Here is a 16,284-nt window from a genome sequence, read left to right on the forward strand (position 1 = left end):
ACAAACAAAAAAAAACCAACCCAGTCAACCCTGCAAATCCACCTCAAGCACCCCAAAACAAAAAAAGTAGTAATTATGTTAAAAATAGCTCTAAATGTGCATTGTGGCTATGCATATATATATATATATATTTATATTTTTTTTTTATGAGAGCAATAATGGAAGCAGCAATCTGAATTACAGCAGAAATGAGCTTCACAGTTCAGAGAAGGCATCTCATGCAGGCCACTGATTTAAGTTAGAGAGTGGAGTAAGTTTCTTCCTAATTTCAGTTTCAAGGAGGAAAAACGTTATCATGGAAAAACTATATTTAGGTGGTTTTGATTGGAGATCTCATGTAGCTGTTAGTAAAATACCATCGGCTCTTTTAAGGCTGCTTGATGAAGTGCTCTTTCATATAGGGTAGACTTCTAAAGTGAAGGAACTCTTCTGGGTCATGTAAAAATAGTATTTAAAGAGTAGCATTTCCATAGCAGCGTTCTGAAGCTAGTCCTGCCTGTTCAGCTGGCTCTGTGCCTTGTGCTGGAAGCTTTTCAGGATGTTCTTGAGGAATATGTTGCAAGGAGGAGGAGGCTTGTTAAGAATTAGCAAAACTTGTAGCAGACAGAGGGTTGTATGAAAAAGGCAGGCTTCACCTAAGCCAAAAAAGGACTAGGTAGCTGGTACGTACAATTAGAAAAAGATTGTACTGGTATTTCAAAATTAAATCACAGGAGAAAGCAAACACTGTGCAATAATATATTGTTTGTAAATGAAATTGTAATATGGCATCTTAGAAAAAGGAGTAGGGGAAAAAATGTGAAAATCAAGTATTAAATAATAAAGAGCAATCTAAACAAGCCTCGGTTAAGCTGAACTTGTAAAGCTGGAAAGATTTTCCAGTAGTTCAGCCATGAAATCAAAGAGTGTAGTTGCGCAAATGCTCCCTGTAGGTCATGGAAGGGGACGGGCACCTTCAGGAAGATGCAGTATATTTTCAGATGGCAGAAACCAAACCGTGGTCTGTAGAGACCAAGTGATAACTCAACAGAGGCAAGATTGCTCAAGAGAGGAAACAAGACCATCATTATTCTGTATGACTTCAGTTGCTGTCTGCTGTTCCAGTTGCTCTGCTTCTAGAAGGGATATAGCAGAACTAGAAGAGCCATAATGAAGGTCGTCATATGTCTATGTCTATATATTTTATATTTAAATATCTAAAACTGTTTGCCAATGATAAGGGCTCTTAGCAAGGCTGCTGGAGTTAATGTAACTGCTCTTGTAGTTCCTGAAGTGCATCAGAAGTGCCAACTTCCTGAAGTTGAAGGTGGCAAGAGTTACTGGTTGGGAGGGAGAAAATGGATGTTGAAAACTGGGAGCTGTTTAACAAAAGTTGACTACCCACAGACCATGATTGCAGATCTGGTGGGTGAAAGCAATTGTATTAAGGAGGAAGGAGGGGCTGCAATTAAACTGCCCATGTGAGTAAACCTGCAGGAAATGGTAAGAGTCGGTATGACAGAGAGTATATGAAATGCAGGAGATTGAAAAGAGAAGTATCCATTGAAAGGAAACAAACAAACAAAACACACAAAAAAATCACAAACAACAACACAACCATAGCTACCAAGGCAAAGATGCATGTTTTCTGCCTTTGATTTAGCACTATTTATAGTTCATACAACTCATAACAACAAAAGTGCCATAAGTTGAAAAGCCAAAAGTGTTCCTCAGCGTCTTCAGTAACTACTACCTATAATTACTATTAAGCCAATTTTAATCTAGCAAAAAGACATACAACTTTAAGACGTATTTTTATTTGTAACACATGAAAAATAAAAGGATTATCAGAATATTAGTGTGACAGTAATTAACTCTTTGGCTCTTTGGGCAGACCGTTGTAAAAACTAGTTGACTGGAGCCTTTAAGGTCAGAATAGACTGGTACGTCCATGATTTATTAGGTGTGTATAAGCTAGGTTTCCCATTAATCAGACTGACCACGTGGTAACGGAGAAGATTCCTTGCCTAGAAAGTCAGATATTTGTTTTCTGAGGATGAAACAAGATTGTGTCAAGCTTGCAAGCAGTTTTTGACTATAGGAACTGTAATAATAATAGCTCCTCCAAAGCTATTTTTCTGTCTGCTCTGTGGACATTTTGTCTTTAAGGCTTTTCTGTAGCAATTTGTTCATGATCTTGTTTATGTATTCTAGGTGAATTGATCACTAGTTAAAATACATTAACATGCCTTGGAGCAGGGATGAGAATTAGACCGCTCAATCCTCAATGGATGTTTTAATGTTGCTAAATTGGAGAGCCAACTTTCCTTTTCTTGGCTATAATAGGAAGATGGAGAAGATTCCTTAACTGAGATTTCATTCTCCTAAGCTCCATCACCTCACATCATGGCTAAAGGGGCTTCTCATCTGTGTCTGGGAGAAATGGTTTGACCATACCTCTTCAGGAGAGCATTCAGAGATTACTGTCAGACATGTTACGTCCTCCACTGTGGTGCTTGGTACTTTAGCTCTGAAGAGGAGTAGGATTTTAGATGTGATCCCTTTGCTTCATGTTTAAACATCTGTGCACAGTGTAATGTTATGGCAGACCTCCCCATACGCTGACGTAGAATATGGAGTCATTTAGGTTGGGGCTTTCCACCGCATGATAAATTCCCACCCTCAGGTCACCAGTGTCCTTTGGAAGTCTGTCCCTGAGTTCCCCCATGTAGTTCTCATGTTGTTGCCACAGCTATTTAAATAATTGACAATTTAAATAAACGGATGGAGTGAAATGAGATTTTTGTGTGTATATCTAAGTGCTTTAAAAGACAGCAGTTTAGGGCTTCATTTAAGGTGAACCTAGTGAAAACTGGCTTTGGAAGGATTTCTCTCCTGTGATCTGTGCCTGCTGCACAGCTGCGCAGTGAGCCACATTCATCTGAGAACTGACTCATGGGCAGAGAGAGGGAGCAGGTTGGTTTGGCATGTTAGCTGGTTTTGTATTATTTTGCTCGTTTTCAGCCATATCTTTGCCTTGCTTTATATGGCTGCTTCTTATAAATAAGATCATCAGCAGATCTGAGTCATCTGAAAGACTTTCTGAGGTATGGGGGCACTTGGCACTGGCTGCCTTTTGCTGGCTGTTGGTCCCAGATTGCCTTAAACTGTTCTGCTTGACTGCTTCTCATTACTAATATTTTAATAATATTTTGCAAGGCAAATTGAATGAGAATATTAATGGCCTTGTTAGATGTTGTCTTATTTATGTGTGTACACGAACAGCCTCTGTCACCTATTTCAGACTTAATCACTGGAAGAACTCTAAGTTAACAGCATTTTGGAAACTAATTGGACAACAGCTAAATCAGCTTGATAATTGTCTTCCCTGCCTCTTCATAATTTTCCCATGTTTTGTAACTTATAACTCTTACAATTTTGTTCACCCAGAGATTTTTTTTTTTTTTAATGTAACTCCTCGTATTTTTACTTTCAGGTAGGGATGACCATAACTGTTCTTATATGTATTTAGCAGACTTGAAAGAGCTTTGAAAGAGTATTATACACTCCATGTACTAGGTAGCTCATGATTTTACATACAGCCATGAAATGAAGTGAACTCAATTAAACACCTGTAGGAATAAAAAAATGAAAAGTCAGGGTAGAAGGGGAGACACAAGCTCTGTATACTCACAGTTCATATCTATAGTATATTTCTTTCCTACTCCTGTTTGCACAGATTAGAAAATGTTACTTCTTTTCTGGAAAGCATTCAGAGTTCTCAACTAGACAAAATGAAAAACAAACAAAAAACCACTCTGAATTACTGTCCCCTGATCCTAATTGAAATACCAGACAATGTCATCTAAAAAGATGAGAAAGTCAATAACTCAGTTCTGTTGGGTTTAAGATTAATCACATTGATTTCTTCTCTACTGCTGTGTTGGAACGAGGAATTCATATTGCTCATGTAGCATTTAGACTAAAGTCTGCTTAGTGCAATGAATTATTTTGAAGCTCTTCAGCCCTTCAGCCCTTCTCCTCTGAATAATGCAGCATTATGGAAGCCTGGCCTCAGGTTCACACTAAGACATATAAAAATAAAAACAAATAAACAAACAAACCCATTAGATGATGCATAGTGAACAAAAGCATGAAATCTAGAAAATTATGGCAAAGTAGGCTTAGCTAAGCTACTTTTGGACTGGAACAGTGCAATATTTGAAAACAAATCACAAAATTGCCTTTTTTTTCTCATATGACTTGCTTACCAGATAACTCTTGGGCATAACATTTGGGCAGCGTTCATAAACAGTGTTTGAGGAAGAAAACTGTGTCCTGATGGAGGATGCATCTGGTTTAATGTCTTTGTTCAGCTTTGTGATCCTTTCTGAACATGTGTGGGCAGGTGAGAGAAGGGGACCTGGCTGCATTTCGGTGGCTGCTGCATTCTGGGTCAGGGAAACCTCTGCTAAGGGGAAGATGGAAGCTCCTGGATGGAAACTCAATGGAGGGAATTTCTGGTTGACAGGGTGGGACAAGGAGGAAAAGGAAGATGGGGAATGACCTTTCAGCAGGGTGCGGACCCAGCCTAATGAACAATAAAGAGGAAAGTGAAATTTTCTGGACTACAAAACCAAACCATGGAAAGGTGTCCACTGTGACCAGCTCCTGGACAGGAGATGAGGTTTAGAGTTCAAGGGCTGTTTTATCTGCATTTCCCAATGGCTCTGAGTTCTCTTTATTTAAACTTTCCTACCTCTAGATTATTTTTTTTTTTTAATGTAGCTTTAGAATTTGGAAGCTTTGATATTTTCTGATGTGCTTAATTTAATTTCAAGGTGGGACAAATCCAGCATAGTGTCTTATCACAAATGGTGTAAGTAGGGGCAGCTGTTCTTAAAGCAGCATCTTGCGTTTAATTAAGTAGGGAAGAAATTGAAGGGATTAATTGATTGGAAAACTGTCACAAATCTTAATTGAAATTATAACCAAGATCTAATCAAAGTTCAATATAAGTCTGCTTCTGTAACTGACATTAAAACATACTGACTTTGCTGAAGTTTCGTTAGGGTTTGTTCAAACCTAGCAGTGGCTGCTCAGCTGGATGTGATTTTATTTTGGTGTCTGTTGTTCTTTGCATCTCAAAAGATCAAAGGCTGAGAGCGACAGTGATGTTTTCATCCCTTTTGACAATGTGTTTATGAGCTGCCTCTGTCATCGTTTCACCGCCAAGTCTCTTACTTGATGACATTGCAGCTTTAATTGCTTCCTGATTATAAGAGTGATGCTGCATCTTGCTCTGTGCCCAGGAGCTCCAAGATTTTGGTATAATTTAATGCAGAAAGATTCCAGACACAAATTACCAAAATATATATTATCTCGAAAGTTAAAGATGCTGAGCTTGGCTCTGCCAGCATATGAAGAAGTTCCTGCCAAAACCAATTGGATGCGCCAAGCAAGGGGAATGGGAGTAGCTCCGTTAATGCCAAGGCAGCTTGCTTGTATTTGTTGTAGCTTGTGTGTGGTGTTGTAACTTGTGTGCATCTTCCTACCTGCAGCTGTTGCACTAGCACATGCTCTGGGATGTGACAGCGCTGTGATGCATCTTTATTCCAACACGCTGGGCTGTGTAGCTTGCAGGCAACAATCTTGTAAATCCTCTTTTGTTCCTCAACTCGGCAATAGAGAGTTAGCTTCTGTTTTCCTTCTTTTCGGGCAGTCGTGTACTTCGTGGCTGCAGTGAGCATTAGACCCACCTCCTGGTAGTCTGTTTCATCTTACAGTTTGGCTCCTTCTCTTAATTTTGTCCCTTACCTGTTCAAACTCATGAGCCTTTTGCCAGTTTCATGATTGATAGGCTCTGTTCTTAAGGACTGTAAGGGTGAGATAATGGCAATTGTTTCCCTGAGCAGAAATGTTAATTCTGCAGCAACACCAACAATATCAATTTTAAATACGTCTTACTGCTTTTTTACTAACTGTTGTTTTTCATTATTTAGTGATTAACACATGTATGCAAGTTCCAGAATATGTTAATCAGTTTGTAATACAAGTGTCTGGGAAGGTACAATCCTGTTTAAAAGTGGCTATGATAAGGACATCATTTCTGGCTGTCATACAGTTGATGAGTAAAATAAAAAAAACCTTGAGGGATTATTCTGGGCTTTTTAGAGCATCAAATTAGAAAATCTGTGTTTGAAGATGGCAGAAGGCTCCTGGTATGAGTAATGTGTTTCAGAAGCTGGCAGACGAATGGTGCAAATGTTTCCAAATACCCTGACACAGAATTGAGCTGCACTGATCTAAATAGTTTTTAGAAAAAAGGTAAGTCTGCTGCTTAGATAAGTAAGTGGGAAATATGTTTTCAGAATAGTCTAGAAGAAGCTATAATAAAAATGAAAAACCGTATGCATTAGTAGAGTTATGACTAGAAATTGAATGGAATAACAAAAGGAAAAATAAAATGAGGATAATTTGAGATCAGACTTTGGCTTTGCAGCATTTAGGATTTAGCCTTAGAGGTGACATGAGATGAATGCTCTTCTCTGTGCTCATAAAAACAAAAACAAAACATACACAAAAAAAAAAAAAAGAGGATGTTGACTAATAGGCAAGTTGCAATAACCAAATAACTTAAAACTTATCTTGGCGTAAGTAGCACTGTTTTTACAGCAGGAGGGTAATGTTTGTCTGCTTATTACATTTGACTCGTATACCATTTGCATTCCTTGCCAGTGCTCTTGACTGGCCTAGCCTGAGAATATTTTGGAAGATCTACGTAGCTGCTATTGGCATTTAAAAGAAAAAGGAAGATAAAAAGTAAGGATAACTTCTTGTGTCCTGGTAGTTTATTGAAGCAGCTGCCCACAGTTGGAGAAAAGGGACCGAGCTGAAGTTTAATTACTGTTAATTTGAAGCCAACATCATGATGGTGGTGGTTTTCCTTTCTTTTTCCATCTTCAGTTCTCTACCTTGTACTCATTGCTGGGAACTTCACTGCTCTTGGGGTGCACGGGTCTCTTCTTCACCTGCCTGGGCAAGGCAGGGGAATGAGATCTGCAATGAACGTGCTGCACGTTCACTGCGATAAGCTGTGGGGCGGTGCGGGAGAGAAAGGTCTCAGTTATAAGAGCTCTGTGAAGAGTATTTCCGCTTCTACAAGTCATTGAGATACTTTAGACAGCTAAGTAGGCTGGTCCTTTGGTAAACAACAAAAGTTACTGTAAGAAGTTCCTTTGCCTCTAGTCATTTCAGACCATCATTAACTGCAAGTGAAGTTTTGTAGGTTCTGCTGTTGGCAGCATCTCTCTCCAGGAGTGTGGTGTTCCTGAAGGCATCGGTTTGGAAAACTCTGGGTGAGGAGGAGGAAGCCACGTGAACAACACTGGTGCCCCAGGCTGGATGCCAGTTTTCTTACCCCAACTCTAGCACCCTCTGGGATTTTTTTTTTTTTCTGGTAACTGTATAGTAATGGGCACTGCGGAGGTCAGGGGTGGTGGGAGCTTGGCCAGTTCCAGGTGCTGCTGTGAAAACTAGAGACTGTTACTGGCCAGTGGGGCTCTAGGGAAGTTACTGTTCACTTTTCTGTCTTAAATGTCTTGCTCAGTTAAATCCTTGGCATAGAATATGCTACCAGCAAAGCAAAATGGCTGATAATTGTAAAATAATAATAAAAAAGTAAGGTGTTCCTGACTTGGGATGATATATTGAAAAGTAGTCTTTAAAATGGCCTAGAGAATTACTATAGTGGAGTGAACTAACATTTTCCAAAAACTCAGTACTCTAAAGAGAGAGCAAAGTATGACTAAGAAGCCTCAAAGTTGCCATTAAAGCTATTTGGACCTTGACATATAATTGGAATGCATAAAAATAGTCTAATTTATAAAAGTTTGCACTTTGCATGCTAAAATCTAGAGGGATTAAACTGCAGACCAAATGTTCATTAATCTTCCCATTGAAGCATTGCTGTCTGATGTGTAGCCAGCTGGGTGATTATTAAATCTAAAGAAGGATTTAAGATTCAGAATGCATTTTGAAGCTTTTATGGTGTATTGTAACTTTTCTACTGACACCATGAATTGATCACCCTTGTGAAAAATTAATCAAGGAGAATGCATTGTTGTTTTTTGACACAAAAAGATTACACTTTATAATGGGGAAGGGATGAGACAGTACTTATGATAAAGGCTGACATTTTAAGAAAGTTGTATTGGAATAAAAATACTTACAGTACTACAGTTAACAGCTAATGATAATACATGCCAATAGCCTGCAGTAGTAACAGCTCTATATTACCTTTATACTACTTTCCAGAATAGAAATGTTATAATGTGAGTATGACTTTAAGAAAGAAGTTCAAATATAACATATTTGAAGTGTAAAAACAAAACAAACAATTCCCCAAGTACTGCATTTTCATGATGTATTGTCCCTCCCTGCATTTTCATTCATATTCCATTATTCATGTCTTCCTCCTAAAATAGAAACACTTTGAAGTACAGATTCTTTTTTTGGAACAAGGAGGCAATCTCTGTAACACCAAAAGTGTTGGCATCACAAAGCAAATATTGTCTGTCGCATCAGCTTCTACATAAACTTGACTGTGTCATTCCATCTTTTTTTTTTTTTATGTCATTCGAGGTCTTCTTTTTGTCCAGTTTAGAAACTTCTGGAAAGCATTCAACCACTTGTGTTGAGGAGATGCTTTGTAGCATGGTCAGGACAATGAATATTTCCAAGCTTTCATGTCCTCATTGTGGGGAGAGGGGAAGAGAGAGAGAGGTTCCTCCAGGGAGGGCATCAAAGCATTAAGTGCTCTCAGTTGTCCTTGATTAATTTGTCCTTTTCCAGCACATTGAAAGGGGTTTAAAATGGATGAGTTGCATAGCTAAGCATGGAGTGCAGCAATTCCTGTCCTTATTCTCCTCTGAATGGTTCCTTTCTCTAATTATGTAAGTACAGACTGAGATATATTCCTTTAATCTTTCCTTATTTTCTTGTCTCCTGTCCCACGGTTTTTGATGTCTACAGCAGTTTTGACCTTCTTTTCTCTTTTTCGACCTATTTGTTATTACTTTCATCAGTGATGATGGGATTTTTTTATTCTTTTATTTAGAGACAATCATAGTGGTTTATCCTAGCATTTACTCTCTCTCAGCTTTGCTGGTTTCCTTAGCCTGCAGAGTAAACTCAACGCTTCAGCCCTTCTTATCCACACACCCCAGAACTAAACAATCAAAACTAAATAGTACAGGGAAGGAGAGTGGCAGGTTAATTGCCTGGCTTTCAAAAAGTCTGAGGTAGGTGAATGTAGTAGTACTTCTGTTCAGTTTCCAGGAGTTTGCTGCCACTTTTTTTAGTTGCTGAAACAGGGATAGATAAATAAATTCCGGGATGACCTTCCAAGTGGCTTTGGCGCGATTTCTATTTGCTCATGTGTTTTTTTCAGCATTCAGCTGCACTGGCAGGGTACATAAATTAGAAATCAAAAAAGTGATCCTGATGAGTCAAAGTTATACTTTGGGACAGCATACTTTTATAAAATGAAAGTAGTGTTGTATGGTGGTGGGGAATAGGGACTGAAAGGATCTCAGTAGACCTACTCTGACTATAGGCTGCCTGTTATTATGCTTAAAAGTTGAGATATAGGATGTTCATTCAAACTAAAAGCTATTAATTCATACTTGGGTGAAAATGGTTAGTTCAGGAGAGCGTTAATGGTAATAGGGAAATGAAATAGCCAATTCTTTTAATCTGACAAAATGAGCCCTGTGCACTACCAATGATAAAACTTGTCACTTACCTAACTTCCACTTTTCAGTCAAGTGGAATAAGAATTAGAACCACAAATCACTCTAGAAGAATAATCAGTGGAGTGAAGGAATGTTCTCTCATCCTCATTGTGCTTTCCTATTTACTTCAATTCTTCTCAAATTTAACAGAAAGAATTGGATCCTATATCTGTGACCTGGAAGGACTGTATCCTAAAAAACAAACACTATCCTAAGGGGCAAAGTGCTGGTTTTGTCTTTATTTTGTATGTGCTAAACAAGCACCAAAAAGTCAGCAAATTGAGGAGTTCAGCAAGTCAAATGGAAATGTGGGCTATTGATTTTGAACAGCAGTGTGCTTTTCTCAAGTTATCAGGTACCAAAGGAGGTAGGTGTGCATAAGCTAATCATCACCTGTGACTGAAACAAATGAGCATGTAAATGTTTTTTTCTGTCTTTCAGCATGGCTTTGTTTTCTACTCACTATTTTTATGTATGTATGCTTCCTTTTTGAAGCCTGCTTATTTCAGTCTTCAGTTTCCACTTTCTTCTTTCTGCCTTATTATTTCCAGCTGCTTTTTTTATCCTTCACCTTCTTCCTTCATAGTCAGGGATGGACACTTCCTGGATTTTTTTTGCAGGAAAATGAGGAGGACCAGTAGTGCAATGACAGTGAGTCTTTCTTCAGTGATATCTCCAGAGCATGCTATGTTGCACATTGAAGTTAATTGCCTTTTCTAGCTTAATAGTAGCTAAAATAGACCCTTTGAATTTTCCATGCTTACAGCTTCCCATTAGTTCCCAAAGGCAGCAGTTCTGGTTGTGCAGGGGGTAATGAAAGATCAACATGCTGGGGAGAGAGTACTCAGCTTACCCACTTAATGTAGAGAGGCAAGAAACTCTTGAAGCAATAAGTTCTGCAGTCAGCTCATAATGCTTGCTGAATTTCACTTTATTAACCAAGAAAACACACTTTGACAAGAAGAGGCTTTGTAAATGACTTCTTTGCCAAGTAGATGGTGATGGATAGAATCAGGGACAACAAACATGCTGCAGCCTTACACAGTGGAGGAAGAATTTCTGTACATGGTTAAGGGTAACCTTGGCTTTGTATCTCCATGCTGTACTGGTTTCATGGCTGCTATAATTTCTGTCTAGAATAAGCTGGGAAAATAATGTATGAATGAGTTGTTAGTAACTTCTCTTGCTTGGTGTGAGAGGTTCCCCTGGTGAAACTCATATAAAACCCCTGGATCAAGCATATACCCCAATATCTAACTGCTTTCCAAAGGTCCTCCAGTATTAATAACAGCACTTATAGGATACTTCTGGTTCCTTTAGCCAGGCCTGGGAAGGCCTGTTCTGCTACCTTTAACTTCTGGTGGGGAATGGGGTAGGGACATGGGACACCTATTACAGGCAATCATCTTCCGGGGCTCCATTTTATAAATTTGCCCTGTGCTTGGGTGAGGACTGACATTTTATTTTCCAGTTACCTTTGTGATACCTAACTCAAGCCAGGGTAAGTAAAAATGCAAAACCAGAGAGCTGTGTTTAGTCTGCATACACTGAAGTTACTGGGTAGGTGCCTCTCCCTCGTTCAGTTCACTCGTGGTTTCCAACTCCAGCAAGATGATAGTCTGGGTTTCACTGTCAGTGCTTGCCTCCGTTCTTGGTTACAAAAGCTAACTTGCTCACTGGTCTCCCTCTTTAAGATTTTTAGAGGTTTAAAATTAGTTAAATCTCTGCCCATGAAATGCCAGTAGTTCTTTTTTTAATGAGGAGATTGGCCAGTTTCCTTTGAATTAGAATAATATTTTTTTTCTTCCTTAGATGTGAAAGTTTCTTCATTGTATTACCAGGCATCTCCTGCATTTCCTTTGCAACAGATGTTCGCTTCAGAGCATAAAATTTCTCCCTCCCTTTGGGGTTGTGTGCCTTTGAGTATAAAATGCTTCCATTTGTGTTTGTGCTCTGTGTCAGTCAATACATTAGAAAGATGGATGATAAAAACATCTCATGTCTAGCATGTGGTTTAGGTTTCTCTTGGCATAATGGCAATTAACCACTTCAAGGTAACCTCTTCTTTTTGCCAGGCTGACAGCCAGCGTACCGGTTCTGTCGTAGAATCATTGAACTCAGTGGCAATGATTTTTTTTTTTTTAGAATTGCTCTGTACAGTCTGTGCTTTCTTCCATGTCTTGAGAAGCGTCTACAGAGGATTGATGAAAGGACCGTACAGGTGTGATGCCAGACCTCCTGGCATTGCCTACATCAGACTTACAACATCTTAGCCAGGAGGAAAACAAAATGCAGACAGTGTGTTTTCTTCCTAGCAGCGTGTCAGGAGATGTCACAGTCCTATTATTTTGTATGCAGAATTACTGAGACTTCTTTTAATTGCAGGCTGTTTCTTATGTTTCAACAAAGCAAGCATCACATTTTTAAAACATGCAAATCTATTTCTGCAATCCTTTTACCTGCTTATCAGCTAGTTTCTCCCTGATACAGACAGCTGGAAAACCAGAAGTTTTTTTGTTTGTACTTACCCTCATGCATGAAGGTGCTTGAGACTCATCTGTGGAAAAGAGGATTTGCCTCTTCTGGCAGCTAATGTTGAACGTTTTGTTGTAGATCAGCCTGCACAGAGCTGGAACCATGTGAATATTCATTGCGTGTGTGAGCAGAGTCACAGAGAGGGAAGTTGGAGTACTTTGGATGTGTACATCCAGTGTTCTTTGGAAACAATTTTCCTCCAGAGTGCTGGTACCGTCTGAAGGCCAATACCATGGTGCACAAAGCCCTTCAGCACACTGCAGATAGACAGAGAACTCGGGGGCTTTGTTGGCCTTTAGTGCAAAGGGGGACTGTACTTTTAAAGAAAAGATAGTAGTGGCTTTAGGAAGTAGAGCTGTTACTAAAGTAATCCACAGCTATTCTCGTATAGGCACCGCTCTATAACTTGCTGCGTCTCACCAGGGTGCAAAGCCTCTTATTGCTGTTGTCAGCCTTGAAAGGAGGACAAATATGCTTGTTCCACAAGGGTGTCTGGGTAAGTTTAATAAATTAATCCAGAAGAAGACATGGCTTCTGGGTGAAACAGTTTTGTGGATTTTTTATGGTGGTTGTCACTATAGCTGTGCTTGCTCGTTATGCCAGAGGCGCAAACACTGCAGTACATGAGCCTGCAAAATGTGCAGCCAGTAGGAACAGAAATTCAGGAAGACTTTGGACAGCTGCTTGTGCCAATCTGAAGAAGGAGGCAAAGAAACAAATCCCAGTGCACAGTGATGTGTAATATGCTTACAAGTGTGTAGGCCTAGAGAAGTAGCATGCATTTTAGGTTGCAGGAGTTTTTTATTTAGGCTGCTGGTTGCTGAGCTATGGGAAATGTCCAATGTGCAGCTATGATATTTGCCAAAAGACTTGAAGAAGACCAGGTAAACCTTCTAAAAATTTTGGCTTGTGATGGTTTTTGAAACTCTACTCTTGAGAGGATATCATTGCTTAATACACTCCAGAACGGTAGGAGACATTCTATTAAAAAACAGGAGGAAAAAAATTAAATGCAAATTATGCCTCTTCAGACAATGATTGTCCATTACTGTAAATTTGATTTCCCTTTCTCACCTTAATGTAATGTGACACTTTAAGCAGGTTTTAAAAACAAACAAACTTCCTGTTAGCCAAAATTTAGTATTTTTTACTTAAGCATTTTTTTTTGCTGGCTTAGGTAATACTATGGAGTATACTTTGGGGAGAAGAAATGTGTGATTAAAAGAATCATGACATAATTACTTAAATAAAGATATAGGAGTTTATTAGTTTGATCTCTTACAATTGAGCATCTTTTGCTTTTTTCAGAAGGAAAGGACTCTGTTCTTTTATACAACAAGGTTTACACAAATAAAGTAGCCCTTTGACTCTAATAATTTAATTGAAAAAAAAATCAAAATAGTGTCTGGAGGGTATTTCTGGGGTGTGAAGAGGGAGGAAGAAGAATTGCAAACCAGTCTTCTAAATGTATATATGTATATTTATAAAGATAAAAAATACTTCTGATTTCAAAATACTGAGCAAATTCCAATATGTAGCTCAATTTCCACACAGGTTCATCAGAGAATAGTTATTAAAAATAGTTGTTAAAATGTACTGGTAACTATTAGTCTCTTCTTAGAATAAAAATACTGTTTCAATGGCCAATGCAGTAAGTTATTTTTATGCTAGTTTAATAATATATGGTATAATATTATACTAAGCTACTACATAAGGTATTGCTTTGGATCAAAAATCTTGTTTGGTAGTCTGATTAGCTCATCCATCTAATCCCAATCTAAATAAAAGCTTCACAAATATATATATATATATATTATTTCTTTATAGACTCACAAGTGCAGTGAGACCATCATATCTGAAACTGATTTTTTTCTGCAGCTCTAGGGTATAGCAGCAAGCATCTTGGTTATAATAAGTGTTAATTCTTCCTAGGCATAAGCCTTGACTTTAACGCTGGAAGCTGTTGTCCACACTGTCAGAAGTGTTTTGCACCATCATGAAAGCAACCCCAGTGGTCCATGCTAGGCATTGTACAGTTTAAGAACAAAACAGAACTGCTGAGCAATGTATGAGCCGATCCCAGAGAACATTGCTCGTGGCAGCGACTGAAGTGGGGAATATTTTTATTGAATGTGGAACAGGGAGGCCTTTAAGAAGTGGGTGAGAGCTGTTGGCTGTGCTGAGAGTTACTTATGAGCTCGTGTATGAGAGGCTTTGAGGATTTGCTGCAGAAGCAGCAAAGATGCTATTTAACATTGCACAGTAAAGGACTTGTGCTTTGTTTTGCATCAAGTAACATTTCAAACACAGTACGTGACTTCAAAAAAAAAAAGGTAAGAGATGGTGCATGTCGTGTCCGATTTTTAAGAAACTTCATTCAATTCCTTTTAGTTCCATTTTGTCTTCTGCAGAAATTTTAGATTTCAGTTTAGCTCTGAAAATTTTTGACCCATAAAAAAAATACCTTGTACGTATCATAAACTCAGGAGTATGTACCTGCCAGCTCAGTGCAAAGCAGGAACAAGATTATGCAGTCATCTCCCACATACATCAATTAGCACATCAAGTCTGTTGTTCAGTGTTGTTTTCCTTTGTGGGAAGTGTCCTGGCAGCATAGACTTTCTGTGTAATCTTTTCTTAGTTGCTGTTTGTTGCTTAATCTTTCCTAGATTTCTTTTTTTACAGACATATTTCACCCATAAAACTACAAGAAACCCTGATAATCACTTCTATATGATTCCTGCTCTGTAATACTTCTAAAAATACTTATATCAGCTGATCATACTAGAAATCAAGTCTTAGGTTCAATGAATTCTTCAAGAACTTTATGTACTACTTCTCTTCTCAAAAAAGTGTATTTTCTCCATGAGTAAAAGTAATACTTTTCCCCTAACTTGTGTTTTTCTGTTAACTTCAAGAAGCACATTGGGCACTTGAGCAGAGAGCACATCAGAAAAACACATCAGAAACCTGAAAAGCATTCACAAACGTGTGTTCCCTGGACTTCTATCAAAGTCCTTTTTACCCTTGTTCAGTCTTTATCAAAGACTTACTTCTACTCATTTATATTTTTGAATTTTAATTTCTAATATGACATAGTTACTATTAATATAATTTTAGCTTTGTTTCAAGCAAGCTTAAAATAAAAAAATGCCCTCTAATATAAGAACGACTCCTTAAGTACAAAATGCTGTCCTCTGTGGTTGAACATCTATGTCTGGAGGATTGAGTTTTCCTGAAAAATCTCCTTGGAGAAAAATCTGTATCTGACAACCTTTTTTCTACTGTGAAAGAAACAACATCGCATGAAAAAGTTCAGTTTTAACAATAGTGTATTTTAAGAATACCCCAAACCTCAGTTGCAGTATATTGGGGTGAAAAAAATAAGTTTGAGACTTAGATAACTAACTAGCTGGCCTATCAGTTGTATGAGGTGGTGTAGGGGACACAGTGTGTGGCACTTGCATTGAAGTACACTTATAATTTGTGTGTGGAATACCGTTTAAAAACTCATGAAACACTTGAAAGGTAGAATGCATGATGCTTTCAGAGGCTGAACATTCCTTACATGTGTTACAATGACGTGCTCATTAATTTTTTTCAAGAGAAAGAGAAGATTAAACTTCAAAGGTTTATATGGGTGCATTGATATTCAACAATTGTAGAATTTAAGTATTGCATGGTAAGTAGCAGTGTCAGATGGATAAAGCAAGCGGCAGCTGCTACTTCGGGCACAGTGGGTCCATCCTCACTACATCTGTATAACCCTCACCAAAATCTTTTGAGTCTTACTGCTCTGCACTGAGCAGAGGTGATTGGCATGGGAGGTGCATCCCAGCTGCCCAGGGAGGCTCCCACCAGCTAAAGGGCAATGGTGCCACCATCGCTGGTGGCAGTTGGGTGAAGCAACCCAACTCCCAGCAAACTTGGCCCTGTGACAAGCTCCAGCTCCACCTGGGAAAAGTGTCCTTACAGT

The 16,284-nt window shown here is 38.6% G+C and overlaps 1 protein-coding gene across 17 annotated transcripts in view; it reads left to right on the top strand.

Annotated features, from left to right (window-relative positions):
- CADPS2 (calcium dependent secretion activator 2) overlaps nucleotides 1–16,284 on the top strand; it is a 311,395-nt gene that overhangs the window by 80,437 nt on the left and 214,674 nt on the right. Inside the window, exon 1 of one of the 17 annotated variants that reach the window (XM_083829295.1) lies at nucleotides 10,016–10,140. The exons of the other annotated variants lie outside the window; for them this stretch is intronic. The gene's annotated coding sequence lies outside the window, so the exon portion shown is untranslated. Of the gene's footprint in view, nucleotides 1–10,015; nucleotides 10,141–16,284 lie in introns of those variants that run through there. 17 annotated transcript variants of the gene reach the window in all.

The sequence above is a fragment of the Anser anser genome (genome assembly GCF_964211835.1).
Source record: "Anser anser genome assembly, chromosome: 1".
NCBI classification, from domain to species: Eukaryota; Metazoa; Chordata; class Aves; order Anseriformes; family Anatidae; genus Anser; species Anser anser.